Below are 14,616 nucleotides of genomic sequence, written 5' to 3' on the forward strand. Positions count from 1 at the left end.
TTTTTTGACAGGTTCTTTACAAATGTCCTGGACACCATGATGGAGAAATGCTTGGGAGGTACAGGAACTCTCATGAAGAACAGAATTCCAAAGGAGTGTAACATTATAGGGGATCAGGCCATCAAAAGGAAAGGAAGAGAAGCATCTGAGATGGTGGTCAGGTGAGATCCTGAACTTGCTGTCAAGTGGTTTGACAACAAACCAGTTAACCAGTTGCTAAGTTTCTATAGGATGGCCACTTGCACTCAGAAATGGACAGTGCATACAATTTTCCACTTTTTTGATTTGGCAATCACCAGTGCATGGCTTCAGTATAAGGCTGACTGACTGCTAAGTTCTGGGAAAGAAACCACTGCAGTTCCTTGAATTCAAATTGCTCCTTGGTGAGCAGATGATTACTCAGGTCCAAGTAGGAATCTCTAGTGAGAGTGAAGACGACACTCCCCCACATCAACAGTGAAAACCTCAGCCAAATGCAGCTTTGAGACACTATGAGGCCATCCATCTCCCAAAGATGGTGGATGAAACACATGCATCAATGTGTCGCAGGTCTGGTTGCAACAGCAAAACGTATGTGATGTGTACAAAGTGCAAGATCTTCCTCTGTGTTTCAAAGAAAGGGAATTGCTTTTTGAAATATCGTACTCCATAAACATAACTCCATAATATCAAAATACAAACACTAGACATACACTAGAAAAGAGTTACATATAGATTAGCTCAACTGTTGGTAGTTTTCATCATAAATATTATGACAACTTGGTATTTTCTTTGGGATTGATTTACTGATTATGATTCAGTTTCATAGGTAGTGTGCTCAGATGTCCACTGTAGTGCACACATTATATATTTTTTTTAAAAAACATTAAAAAAAACCAAAATATTTTCAGTATGCTCATTACCTTCCAAACAAATGGGGAAGTAAAAAAAAAATGAAATAGGAGACTTTTTTTCCTCTGGTAGTCAGGAGGATATGTAGAAGAGAAATCTTATTTTTTGGAAATTCAAACCTTCCTTTTTTTCTGTTAAATCCACTACATTTATAAAGATCACTTTCTTAGCTACTCATAAGATTTCCTAATGTGGGAAGGTGGATAAAATATAGAGCAATATTGTGCAAATAGCTAATCAGTTCACTATTATATATTTTTGAAATTACATGAAAAAACAAATCAAATTATCAGTTCACTCTGTGATATACTTGGAAAACACTGCAACATATTAAGATTATGACATTGTATTGTTTTTACTGTAGGAATTTGGAGTAATGGGATGGGAATATGCTGTTAAATGTCTATTCAGTTGACTATATATCGCTACTTGAAGCTCTATAATAGTCTGAACTAGTTGCATTAAACAGTGACTGCGTGCGGGACAGGTGTCGGTGTTCGTAACGGACCTGCTAAAGACAAACTAGAGCAAGAAAACGGGCTGACAGGCCTCACCAGACAACAGCTAATGAGCTAGCAAGCGTTAGCGTGGCAGCTAAATATGAGAGAGAGATGGTGTGTAGCGTTTGGTCATATAGATAATACTTCGCATTTGACGGCTCGACTTTATCGACAGATAGTCTGTATAATGTACAGTCAGACGTCTTTATCGAGTGATGACGGAGCGTTTCGACAGGGCGCCCGGCGCTGGCAGGACCCGGGCAGCGTCGAGCGGTCCTGGCCCGGGGGACACTGGCCCACAGCCCGAGCTAGGACGCGGGGACGCCTGTGTGTCCATGTTCAGCCAGCGGGAACCCCTCAGACAGCCTCGGACCTCACTGCCCCTGGCCGAGGACAGTGGAGGTAGAGCTGCCGGACAACCGCTGTAACTGTGGTTAGATATCTAGACACGATACGTAACTTTAACTAATCAGCCCGTCGTAAATATCTTAGCCATGTTAGCGCCTGGCCTGTATAAGAAAAGCTAGCTAGCCTAGCTAAGCTATCCTAGCCAGGAAACAAAGTAACGTTTACTCGGAACTCTGCTGAATATTGGTAGCTTATCTAGGTTAGTTAGACTTAAGATAACCGTGTAGCTGTCCTAATATTCATCAATATTAGCCTATGCGAGCTATCTACACAGTTAACATTGGTTTACTATATTACTAGCTAGCGCTAGCTGAACAAATAGAAGATAACGTTCGCAGCCACATATCTGAATTAACCTTGTTCAGCTGACATTGTTGTGTTAAACAGGTCACACACGATGTCAGGTTTATGGTTAGTTAGCTATATTTATTACATTACTGTTAGAAGCACCAAACCCAAATTATTTGAGCTGGGTAGCTAACTGTTTATTATTATGTTAACTGGGTGTTTTCACACGTATATTTATCATTGCATTGCAACAAAAGGTCTTCAAAGACAAGGAAATTGCTGCTTTTAAGACAGCACCTAAATCAACCATTTATTGAATCAAGTACTTCAAGGAGAGAGGTTCAATTGCAGTGAAGAAGGCTTCAGAGCACTCAAAGTCAAGCAAGTGCCAGGACCATCTCCTAAGGAGGATGTAGCTACAAGATCAGGTCACCACCAGTGCAGAGCTTGCTCAGGAATGGCAGAATGCAGGTGTGAGTGCATCTGCACACACAGTGAGGTGAAGGCTTTTGGAGAATGGCTTGGTGTCAAGAAGGGCCACAAAGATGCCACTTCTCTCCCAGAAAAACATCAAGGACAGACTGATATTCTGCAGGAAGTATAGGGATTGGACGGCAGATGACTGGGGTAAAGTTATTTTCTCTGATGAAGCCCCCTTCAGACTGTTTGGGACATCTAGACAAATGATTGTCTGGAGAAAAAAGATGAGCGCTACCATCAGTCCTGTGTCATGCCAACAGTGAGGCATCCTGACACCATTCATGTATGGGGTTGCTTCTCATCCAAGGGAGTGGGTTTGCTCAAAATTTTGCCTGTGGTCAATCCTCAAAAAGAAGGTGGACAAATGCAGAAATTGTGATCAACTCCAAGCACTGATTAGGCAAGAATGGGTTGCCATCAGTCAAGACTTTGCCCAGAAGCTAATATCCAGCATGCCAAGGTGAAACATTAGTCTGAAATGCTTAATTGTACTTAGCTGTACCATATAAACATCTAATAAACTGAGGCAGTAAACTTTGTGAAAAGCAAAATTGGTCAGTTTCGACTTTTGTGTACAACTGCACTGCTAATATTTGATGATAACTTCCGAGATCTCTCTCTACATGGATCTGGTTTAAAGTATCTGAACAGTCATCATAATGCGTGAAGGATGAGACACTGATCAAGCACAAGCATTAGTGCAGAAGGCCTCACACTTCTTAGATTAACGTCTATAAGAGCACAAACACTCCTCTTCGTGACTATTGATGTTGTGTTATGGAAGGAGAGCTGATGTAGGCCCGATAGCTGTTGCTAACTTAGCAGAAATAGCGCTACAAGGTGAATATGGATTAAAGCATTTATCTTTCATATGTAACAAGCCACATGGATCTAAACATCATTTCTGGGGAATTGATGATCCCATGTAGAAATAACCATCATACTCCGATAGGCTACATTTCCAGTTAACCTAGCTAGCGTTGTAGCTACAGACGTTAGCGAAGCTAGGAGAGCTAGCTAACAAGCACGGACCCAGAATGAGAAAATTTCTGAGAGTTAGCGGGCATTCAGCAAACTAACGGATGTGTTTACACAAAATAAAGATAAATCGTAACTGTTGGAATTCCATTTCATTACTTAGACAGTAAGCTAGCTTCTACATAACATACAGGCCCGACCTTAGGTCAGCGGACCGAATCCCAAGCCAACGTTTTATATGTAAACATATCAGCTGCTCACCGTCTGGTGGATCAAAGCAGATCAACCCACACAAGCTGAGGTGTGATCCAGCTGTGAATCTTTAGTTAAATACCTGTGTGGTTAACACCTGTACACAGGAAATCCTCACTTGTGGTAAACACTCTTGTGCGGTAAACCCCGTTTTGTGGTCGTAACATCTGATGCACGTCCCACATCCGCACTGAAGGCTTCCGCGCGAGACTACATCTTGTGTCGTCATCATCCCTAGGGAGAAGCTTTCTTGCTCCTTTATCGCACACAATGAAAATCTAAAATAAATGTGTTCTTTAGATTATTTAATTAAACATATCTTGCGATCACTTTCTTAGCTACTCATAACATTTCCTATTGTGGGAAGGTGAATAAAATAGTTTCAAAGTTTGTCACGTACATAATCATACATGGTCTAACTTGCAGTGAAATGCCTTTGTGACTGTTCTGTTCGAGCTGAGGAGAGATGCAAGGATTACAATATTTGTATAACATGTATATATACACAGTGTACTATATATATATATATATATATATATATATATATATATATATATATATATGTGTGTGTGTGTGTGTGTGTGTATATTTGTATATAGACACTGTAGAATTTCCAGTTTTTCTTACAATTTACAGTTTACAGTTATTGCAGTCTTTTTACACAGTACACAGAGTGGTACACAGAGTGGTCCCCACAGTTCATCAGTTGCCCTGATTCAGGGCCCAAATGGCCTGCGGGAAGAAACTCCTCTTCAGTCTCTCTGTGTTGGTCTTCAGGGAGCGAAAGCACTTCCCTGACGTCAACAGAGAGAAGAGACTATTGTTGGGATGGGTGGGGTCCTTGGTCTGGCACCGCTTGTAGTAGATGGTCTGCAGGTCAGGAAGTTCCGTATGAGTGATGCGCTCTGCTGAATGCGCCACCCTCTGGAGTGCTTGTCTGTCCTGCTTGGTGCTGTTCCCAAACCAGACTGTGATTTTCCCCGTGAGGATGCTCTCGATAGTGCAGGTGTAGAAGCACCTTGGAGGGCAGTCTGAAGTCTCTTAGGTGTCTGAGTTGGTAAAGATGCTGACGAGCCTTCTTTGCCAGGGAGTTGGTGTGGTGGGACCAGGACAGGTCCTGCGAGATGTGAACTCCGAGGTACCTGAAACTGTCAACTCTCTCCACTGTGGTTCCGTTGATCCTCAGAGGTTGATAGTGCCACTCCTGCTTCTTGCTGCAGTCCACAATCAGCACCTTTGTCTTGCTGATGTGTAGGAGGAGATTATTTTCTCCTCCAGGTAGGCCCTCTCGTTGTTTTCCGAGATCAGGCCCATGACAACGGTATCGTCAGCGAACTTGACAATGATGGTAGAGCTGGAAGTGGCCACGCAGTCGTGGGTGTACAGTGAGTAGAGCAGGGGGCTTAGGACACAACCCTGAGGAGCTCCAGTGCTGAGGGGGAGGGTGCATGAGACGCATTTGCCCACCTGTACTAATTGTGGTCTGTCTGTTAGGAAGTTGGAGATCCAGTCACACAGGGATGGATGCAGTCCTAGATCCTCCAACTTAGTAGTTAGTAGGGAGAGGATGATAGTGTTAAATGCTGAATTGTAGTCAACAAACAGCATTTTAACATAATTACCCCTCCCTTTGTCCAGGTGGGTCAGTATGGTCTGAAGCAGATGTGTAATTGCATCATCAGTGAAGCGGTTGTGGCTGTATCCAAACTGCAGTGGGTCCATGGAGGCTGGCAGTGAAGAGGTGATGAAGTCTCTGACCAGCTTTTCAAAGCACTTCATCACGACCAATGTGAGGGCAACAGGGCGGTAGTTGTTGAGGCCGGAAGGTCGAGATTTCTTTGGGACAGCGACGATGGTGGATCGCTTGAAGCTGGATGGGACAATACCAAGCATCAGGGAGAAGTTGAAGATGTCGGTAAATACCGGGGCTAGCTGGTATGCACATGCTTTGAGGACTCTACAGCAGATGCTATCTAGTCCCTGGTCATCAGTCTGGAGGGTGGGCTCTTGTAATCCCTGATTATCCGTAGCCCCTGCCACAGGAATCTAGAGCCACTCTGCTGGAACTGTGATTCTAGTTTCCTCCCGTAGCACCACTTCGCCTCTCTCACCACCTGCGCACTCCGTATGCCCCAGACTTGTACTCATCCATGTTCCCGCTGATGATCCCCATGTTGTAGGCAGCAGTGCGAGAGTTCAGATCCTCGCAGATGGTTTTGTCCACCCAGGGCGTCTGGTTGGGAAACATCTTGATGGTGGCTTTTGAGATCGTATCATCCACCAGTTTCCCAATAAACCCTACTACTGCTTCCGTATACTTGCTGACATCATCAGTGCAGCGCCGGAACATGTTCCAGTCCACGTCATCCAGAGCATCCTGCAGAGCGGCCACCGATTGGTCTGTCCAGTGCGCGACCTCCCTCTGAACCGGAGTTTGCCGTTTCAGCCTTTGTTTATATTTTGGTATGAGGAAGATGGCGGTGTGGTCCGACTCACCAAATGGTGGATGAGCTCGTGCATTGTAGCTGTCCTTGTATGGGGTGTAGCAGTGGTCTGGTGTCCTATTTCCCCTGGTGGGGAAGGTTACGTGCTGGTAAAGGTTGGACACTGCACGCTTGAGGTTAGCACTGTTGAAATCCCCGACCAGGATAAGTGCAGCATCCCGGTGTTGTACCTGAAACTGTGTGAGAGCCTCATGAAGTTCACACAGTGCAATGTCTGGGTTGGCCTGAGGTGGAATGTACACAGTGTCGACGATGACCGAGGTGAACTCATGAGGAATGTAGAAGGGACGAAACTTGAGGGCGAGCAGCTCCAGGTTGGATGAGCAGGAGCGGGCAAGAGTAACAACACTGACATCGTTGCACCAGCTGTTGTTTACCATCACACACACTCCACCGCCTCTCGACTTCCCCGAATCTGCCGTCCTGTCCATGCGGTAGCTTGGCTTGGTACCGCTGGGTTCAGCCATGATTCGGTGAAGCAGAGTAGGTTGCAGTCCCGAATGTCCCTCTGGAACTGGACGGACCTGGAGGTTGTCGAGCTTGTTGTCCAGAGGCTGGACGTTGGCTAGCAGGATGCTAGGTAAGGGAGCTCGGTGTGCCCGAGCCCTCAGCCTGTTCCTGATGCCAGCTTGCTTTCTTCGAGGCCATTTACTCGCATCACATCCTTTGTTCTCCCTCAGGATCTCCGTCGGCCATCTTGGGTCCGGGGTTAGAGACGGCTTGAGGTGAGTGTTATGTAGATCAAGAGAAATAAGAGCATCTCTGCTGTATGAGATGCACGTTATGATGCAGAGAGGAGGGTTTTAGAGATGACAGAGATAGTGAAAAGAGTGAAAAAAATAGTGAAAAAAGTGCCAGGTGTGGACGGAGCAGTCGTGACGGCAGCCGACCTCACCAGCGCCATCTTGTAATAACATCCTGGTGTTGGCCTGTTTTTTGATGAGGCAATAAATGAACAACATATGGATGTATTAGTTTTAGCTCTCAGTATTTCTTGTGTTTAAAGGGTCTTAGGATAGTGATATATACATTCATTTTTTCTCTTATGTTGTTCTTCTATCCTTGTATGCTACTCTGTTGTCTTTCACTAACAGTTCCCAAAATTCTGCCTTTGCTTTAGTTGTGCTTTATTAATATATTTGCTTGTGAGAGAATTAGACCAGGGACAAGCATGGTATCTCAAACATTTCCTGAGATGTTAATGTTACTCTTCATAAACCTTCAACACACTGAGGAACTCTGGCCACATTTCATTTGAGCATACCCATGCACTGTTGGCTGTACAGTCTTCAATATGCAATAGTAGACTAATTAAATAAGTTGTACATTTTTCAGAGTTATTAGCATGGAACATATACTTTCAAAGCATCGGCACAGTGGAGGCACTGAGATAGTGAGTGTTGCAAGTGTGCCGTGCCCAGCAGGGTGGCTGGAGATTTCCAGCATGTCAATGTCACTGCATAGTGGTCAGCCACCCAAAATATCTTGGTAGCTGCAGTCGTTTGGTCAGAAGCAAACCACTGATAAAGAGCTGGAAAATGTCTAAAAATGTGGATGGTGGCAGAATGGACTCTAACTATGCAACCATGAGGTGCCTCTTGTAGCGTTTGGAGTTAATCCTATTTACATTATACTCCAACCCAGATTAGCAGAGAGCTTTGGAACTGGTAGAGAGAAGGCTGTGAAGCACGTGGAGGAGACGCAAGTCAGACTCAACTCAGTTTTGGAGTAATCTTGTCAGTTTATTCAATATGTGACATAGGCTTGCTCTTGTAATCCTGTTGACAGTGCATACATGAACTGTAGAAATGTCCAAAACTCATAAACACGTCAATAGAGGAATTAAATTAAGAACAAAAGAAGTGTTGGGTCCAGTATGGTCCGTCATGTACAGTACAACAAAAAGTCCTCTTCTGCGTGGCATACATGCACACGCATTTTACGTAAAACGCAACTTAAAGGGACAGTACACAAATTACCGTTACACTCTACACAGCAGTAGATATTTAGAATATAGTGTTCGGAGGGTATATACACAGCAGTAAACTCTATTTCTATTTCTATCTGTATCAGAGGGTTTCTTCTAAAACCACTATGAATATTCAAAACACCTCTGCGTCATACAGAGAACTGGCACAGCCAATAGGAAGGAGGCTTTCTCACTGAGGTCAGAGAGAGCTGTGGAAAGTTCCTGAATATTCATAAGGCTGTTAAGGCAATAGGAGCGGGTACTGGCGCAGCCAATCACACGCTGCTGTGTAAGTGATTTGTAGCTAGCTAGTGTTTGTCCACACTCCACCTGTACTAAGGTTAAAATATTTTAAACTAGAAGGTTTAAAAAGTATGCTACAATCTAGCTAACTGGTTAGCTAATATTAGCTGCTGTACTGTGCTAGCTTCACCATTCCCATGGTACACATTTGCTTAGGTGCTGCTTATTGTAATTGGCTGAGGTCTGTTCCCCCCAAAATAAAAGGCTTATCGATCTTTAGAATTCACATCAAAAGACGAGAGGTGCCAGTAGATATGGAAAAGCAGAAAGGTGGCTGCACAAAGCTGCCACCAATAAGACCAAACCACAGTGCTCAGAAAGCAAACAATGTTCAGATATTTGTATCCATAATTTATTTAAAAGCTGAAATGTAGGCGCATGTGTTTTTGAGTCTTTACATTCTATGGGATACCTTAAAAATATTTGTACTGCTGCCTCAAGAATGGAAAAAATAGAAATACATTTTAAGTACGTTTTAATAAAAAGTTGTTTGGCCTTATGGAAGGTTGTGTATGGTTATGTGTGTTTGTGTGTCAGTATGTAGATTCTAGTGTGGAAAAAAACCTTGTATACTTTGTTTAGGCTCTTGATGTGGGTGTGCACAGTCCAGAAACTAGAGACAGCACACATTTTGCTCCACTTGTTCTACCTCCAATCAATGGTGGCCATCCACTACCATTTCAGAGAAAAAAAAGGTAAAGAACTATAAAGTCTATACATTCCAGAGAAAATTACATTCCAATTCATTCCTGTTGGTTTTTAACATATGGTTTCATTTTAATGGCTGTAATATATTTTTAAACAGAGCCTTCTCAGCTGAACATAGCTCAGTTCCAGGAGGACAAAATCAGCTGTTGCCATCTGTTAACTAATAGAACTGGATGATTCTTTAGTATAACTCTGCCCCGTAATTTTAGGTTCAGATGAACAGCTACAGAAGCCTGGTCTGGATGGATTTCATGACAGCTGGAGATGGAGAGTTGTAACCTTGAAGCTGAGTATAAGGAACACCAAGTGCTTCTGCAGAGCCTCCTGTCAGAGAGGGATGAACTCTACCAGTTGAGCAGCGAGCAGCAGATGATAATAGCTGACTGTTTGGAAAGGGAAAATGTGGTAATGCCCGTGTGTACAAGGCGGAGTCGCCATGGCTACAAGGACCATCTGAAAATTCTAGAGAACCTAAAGTTGCAGTCGCAGTGCAAATCCAGCAGCAAGCTGAAGAACTCCGGCCCCAGTGCCAGGAGAAGAAGAAGCAGTAGGACTGTGAATATCAAGCCTTCATCATGATGATGCAAGATGTATCTGTTGCGGCTCTCACCCGGTGGCTGGGGAAGAGGGCAGCTCTTGTTGAGGTGAAATGGCTCCTTGCAGCTGAGCAGAAGACTGAGAAAAAGCTCACTGCTGCAAAAATACGGAACCTTGCGCTGCAGATGAGGGTACAAAGCCAGGAAGAAACTATTGGAGAACTGTAGGTGAAAAACTGAAGTTTGAAAATGAGAATTATAAGACTCTGATCATGGAGTATAAAGAGGAGATTATTCAAATAAAGAAAGGAATTACCAGCACTAGAGAGGTATGATGTCCTATTAAACTCAGTAGATTAAGACTAATGTAGGGGCAACTTTTGTTGACTTTTTGGATAGCCAGTAGAAGTGAAAACATAACAACACCCATCCCATAAATCCCACCACAAACCTTGGAAATTTCGAGCCCCCATTTACAACTGAAAATGCAGTAAATGTATTACCACAGAGTAGGATGGGAAGATGTATTACACAGTAGAGTCTTGAAGGCATAGAAAATAATCTCAGTGTTGTGTACCTCCACTCTCAGTTTCAGTCACTTCTCAAGGAAACAATCAACTTTGTGGAGCTGGAGATCCAGGCCAAACTAGCCGATCTGGCCAAGATAAAGGTAATGATCGGCAACAAGCTGAAAGCTCTGGCAGGGGTAATGATAGCTAAGGACAAGCTGTGTGCAGACAACCTGCGCTGCTCCAAGATTTTGAGAAGGTGAAGGATGTGTGCAAGGACCTGCAGAGCCAACTAGACATTCTGAAGAGTCAGCATGAAAAGCTCTCTGTGAAGTGTAGCGCAGTAAAGAGCAAGCTGAAGTAGAGCAGGCCACTGTGGCATTGTGTAAAATACAGTTGAACACACATTTGTACACGTATTTACACATACATGCTGTATACTCTTTGTGCAGAGCTAAAATAAAAACACTACACTGTTATATTTGAAAATAGTGCTGTGCCTTTTATATTTGAACATTGACAAAATCTCTGATATATGTGTCTGTGTGTGTGTGTGTGTCTGTCTGTGTGTATATGTTACTTTCCAGGGAAAATTGTCTGTACATGTTTAAAAAATGTCAGTATAAGAAGTCAATATAACTTTGGGAAGGAAGACTATGTTCCAAACACAAGTCATTCGTTGTCTTCTAGTGAATCAAATAAACACATCAGTATAATGGAATTTGACATGATTTCCCAGAATTGTACATTTAGTATTCATGTTTGAAGAGTTACATAACTTTTGCTCTCTTAGCCTTCATCTTCATTTAAGGCTTTATGACTATGGGATATGCATCAAACCTTTCCAATGTACTGCCAGTCAGATTCTCTCTACCTAGTTCCACAGTTGAATTGTGCCAGACATCGTGCGATTCAACACAGGCATGAACACTATTATAGCTGTAATTAACGGAGCCTTTCTAAAGGCCACAAATGACTGAAGAACAGATATGTGACATTTAAGGAGGGAGATTCTTCATCTAAAACTTCAGTAGACAGGCGAATCCAAAAGTTTACAAACATCTATGTTCCGCTAATTTATGCTGATACTAATTCAAAACCATCCCCACTCTAACCAATTTCTTGGGTTTGCCAGTAAACACTAGTTGACCATAGCATAAAAATAATGTTTTGTTCTGTCCTATTTGTTGATTTTTAAAACTGAGTGGTAAGAAAAGACAATACACGTTGACCAATAAGCAATAAAAAGTTAATGAAAAGCTTCACACACTCTGTTAAATGGGCTGACCCAGATATTTATCACCAGAGACCTAGAGCCCTAAACACTTGCCCAAGTCCTTGTTTTGACTTATCTGGGTCCGAATCAGATGAGTCATACTATATCTAAGCAATTTGACCCAGGAGTACATTTCACTGCACATCATTTTAAAACCATGGCAAAAACAATACAGTTTTCCATCTAGCCCAGCATACAACCAGTCTCATCAATGGATCTTTCATAACTTAGAAAGGACCAGCTCAATAACCCCTTGGTGCTAGATGCTATACACACATGGTGCTCTGTCTGAACTGGACCCAGAGTAGGAAATGAAAAGTAATTCACTAGTAATAGTAAAAGCATGGACCGAGAGGTTTATTGAGTACATTCTTTCTCTGTCTCTCTCTCTCTGAGGCATTTTCATTATTTATCGCCTCTATAACAAATCTGTTCCATTTTAACTTTGGCCTGCAGAGACACTGAGTTCAGCTTGATAAAGAAAATGTTTTTAACCCAACAAAAACCAAATCTGTTTACTGAGATGCTGAAGCTCATTTTCTTGAAGAGCAGGGTCCAGCGTTGATCTGTAGGTTGCAGGCCACATCTGTACCAGCTCCATTCCTGAGTCACCTGCTATCAAAAAGCTAGCTCCTGCTATCACTGCAGTGAGTAGAGTGCTCCAAGGTAGATGTCTATAGAGGCAGCATTGTGCTTTTTGAGGAGTACTGGCTCATGCAGCAGTGACATGAGAGCCCCTCTCTCTCTCGCTCTCTCTCTCTCTCTCTCTCTCTCTCTCTCTCTCTCTCTCTCTCTCTCTCTTTCTCTGTTTAGTTTGTTGGAGGTCCACTATGGCAGTGTCACTGTCCGTGGTACTCAGTGATGTCAGTGGAAACATTGACTGAATGCGCTACTGTCATGTTTGCGGACCAGAGGTTCTCCTGTTTCCCTGGCTTCATAATCTCTTCCGTGTGTTCCAGTCCTTAGTTTCGTTTTCTCCACCTCCTGGTTTGTTTTCAACGCCCGTCATTGTTTTCACCTGCTCCTTGTTTATAGTCTTGTTAGCTTTGTATATTTAAACCGTGTCACTGCATCTTCGGCTGGTTGGTCATTTCTAATTCCATTTCTGTGTCTATGTGTTTTTGATGTTCTGACTCTGCCTCGCTTATGGTTACACTGTACTCGTTCTTTGTGTTTCAAATTAAGTTACTCTCTCCATTTACTATTTTCATTCTCCTGTTAGTGTTCTCTCTTGTTCTTGTTATCTTCTTTGTCGGTTTAGCCTTCCCAGTTCATGTTCGTTAAGTTGATTCTGCTCTCCTGCCCGCTATACCTTATTTCTGTGTACTCTCCTAAGTTTCTTTCCTGATCTATCATCCCACATCGTAGTCTACTCTCTGTCCTCGTCGCTTTGCTCCCTTTAGGTTTCTTTCCCTTTAGTTAACTCATACAAGTGTTTGGTTGTCCTTGTATATTTGTTACCTGTAATTTAGTCTTGGTCATTGTTTACCTAGTTGAGTAACCCAGTTCTTTGTACTCCCCTTCTTTGCTTTTTACCCTGTTTTTCTGAGTTTTATGCTTCATTGTTTTCCCGTAGGTTCCCTTTAATATTTAGCCCCTTATTTATCCAGTGCTCACCCTCACCCTGAATTGACCTCTTATCCTTTGGGATTGTTCCTGGTGTTTCTGTTATTAAACTAGTCATTTATTTACATTGTCCTGTTTATCATTTTCAATTTGTCTTCCCCTGTTTTGGATTCTACTCGTTCTCAAGTCCAAGTCACTGGTACTTTGCATGTGTGTTCACCCCCCACCTCACTCACCTTACAGCTACAAGTTTGTACTATTCATCTGAACATGGTGATGACAATTTATTAAATGCCACATCACTTTCACTTTCTTTTTGCAACCTATCTACCCTCTCAGCCCTCTCGTGATTGTCTGTTTCTTCATATCACCTGAATGAAATGTTGATGTACTAAGAAAACAGGTCAGTCGAAACCAGCACTATGGAAAATCACTTCCTAGAAAGATGAAAACCAAACAATTTCCATATTAAAATATTATGGTGAATTACAGTATAGCATGTATCATCCACAAGTTACACATTGTTTTAAATCCTGACTGCATTAACAGTAACAAACAGAGCAAATCATGTGCAAATTGTTATCATATTCACATAAATGGCCCAGCATGCCTTCTACACACACACTGCTTCCCCCCACATATGCCAAAGGTCTGTAAAAACCTAATAAGAATGATGTATACCATATTGTCACGGAATGCTCACCTCCCGAAAGTCACGTGGTTTGGCCCACCACGTGAAGTGGGAGGGTCTTGTTCGTAACCACACCTGCACACACCTGTATTGTTAGTCTTTGTGTATTTAAACTCTTGTCGTTGTGTGCTGTTGGTTATTATTGGTGTAGCGTGATGGTTATGGTTTGTCTCGTCATTGTTATATGTATTCATGTTCATGTTCATCATTCATGTTATATGTGAGTGCCGTAACATTGTGTGTAATAAAGTCAAGAGAGTTTGTGCGTCCTGCTCCATGCCCTTTGGCACTCGGGCCACCACGTTACACATATACAATATTATAGGTAATGCTTGAAAAAATATGTGGCATAGAAGTAGCACATACATTTTGTACTAAATTATAATACTTTCTAATAGCAAATGTAAGAAATGTTCATTTAAAAACACTGAATAAATAATCCTCATAGTCATCACAAATATAGATGCTCTGAAGGAAAAAAGTCTCTGTACCTGTCCTGGGCTCTAGGATCAGCAGTTAAAAACTTCAGCTTGGTCAGGGTTTGTAGTAACCAATTCAGAAACTTCTCTTCCTGCTTGTAAATTATCTTGTATGTCAAAAATACAAAACAAAACCAGCAGTCTAAAGTCATGCTGACCATGTCGTGTCAATCCCACAAAGAAGTATTTGGGGCACTAGTTCACATCATATATGACTCATTCTTAAAGAGGGCTTAGTATTAATTCACTATGGCATCTGAAATTGATGCTGTGGGCCT

The 14,616-nt window shown here is 42.5% G+C and overlaps 1 protein-coding gene and 1 long non-coding RNA gene across 1 annotated transcript; both read left to right on the top strand.

The window, feature by feature from the left end:
• Positions 1–14,616, top strand: part of LOC145656919 (NACHT, LRR and PYD domains-containing protein 3-like) — a 486,221-nt gene that overhangs the window by 277,387 nt on the left and 194,218 nt on the right.
• On the top strand, positions 1,292–13,293 carry LOC145659482 (uncharacterized). The gene is made up of 2 exons (XR_014125715.1): positions 1,292–1,793; positions 12,416–13,293. It is a non-coding gene; the product is annotated as an uncharacterized LOC145659482 (long non-coding RNA).

This window comes from Electrophorus electricus, chromosome 1 (genome assembly GCF_041902795.1).
Source record: "Electrophorus electricus isolate QZ-2024a chromosome 1, ASM4190279v1, whole genome shotgun sequence".
Classification (NCBI taxonomy): domain Eukaryota; kingdom Metazoa; phylum Chordata; class Actinopteri; order Gymnotiformes; family Gymnotidae; genus Electrophorus; species Electrophorus electricus.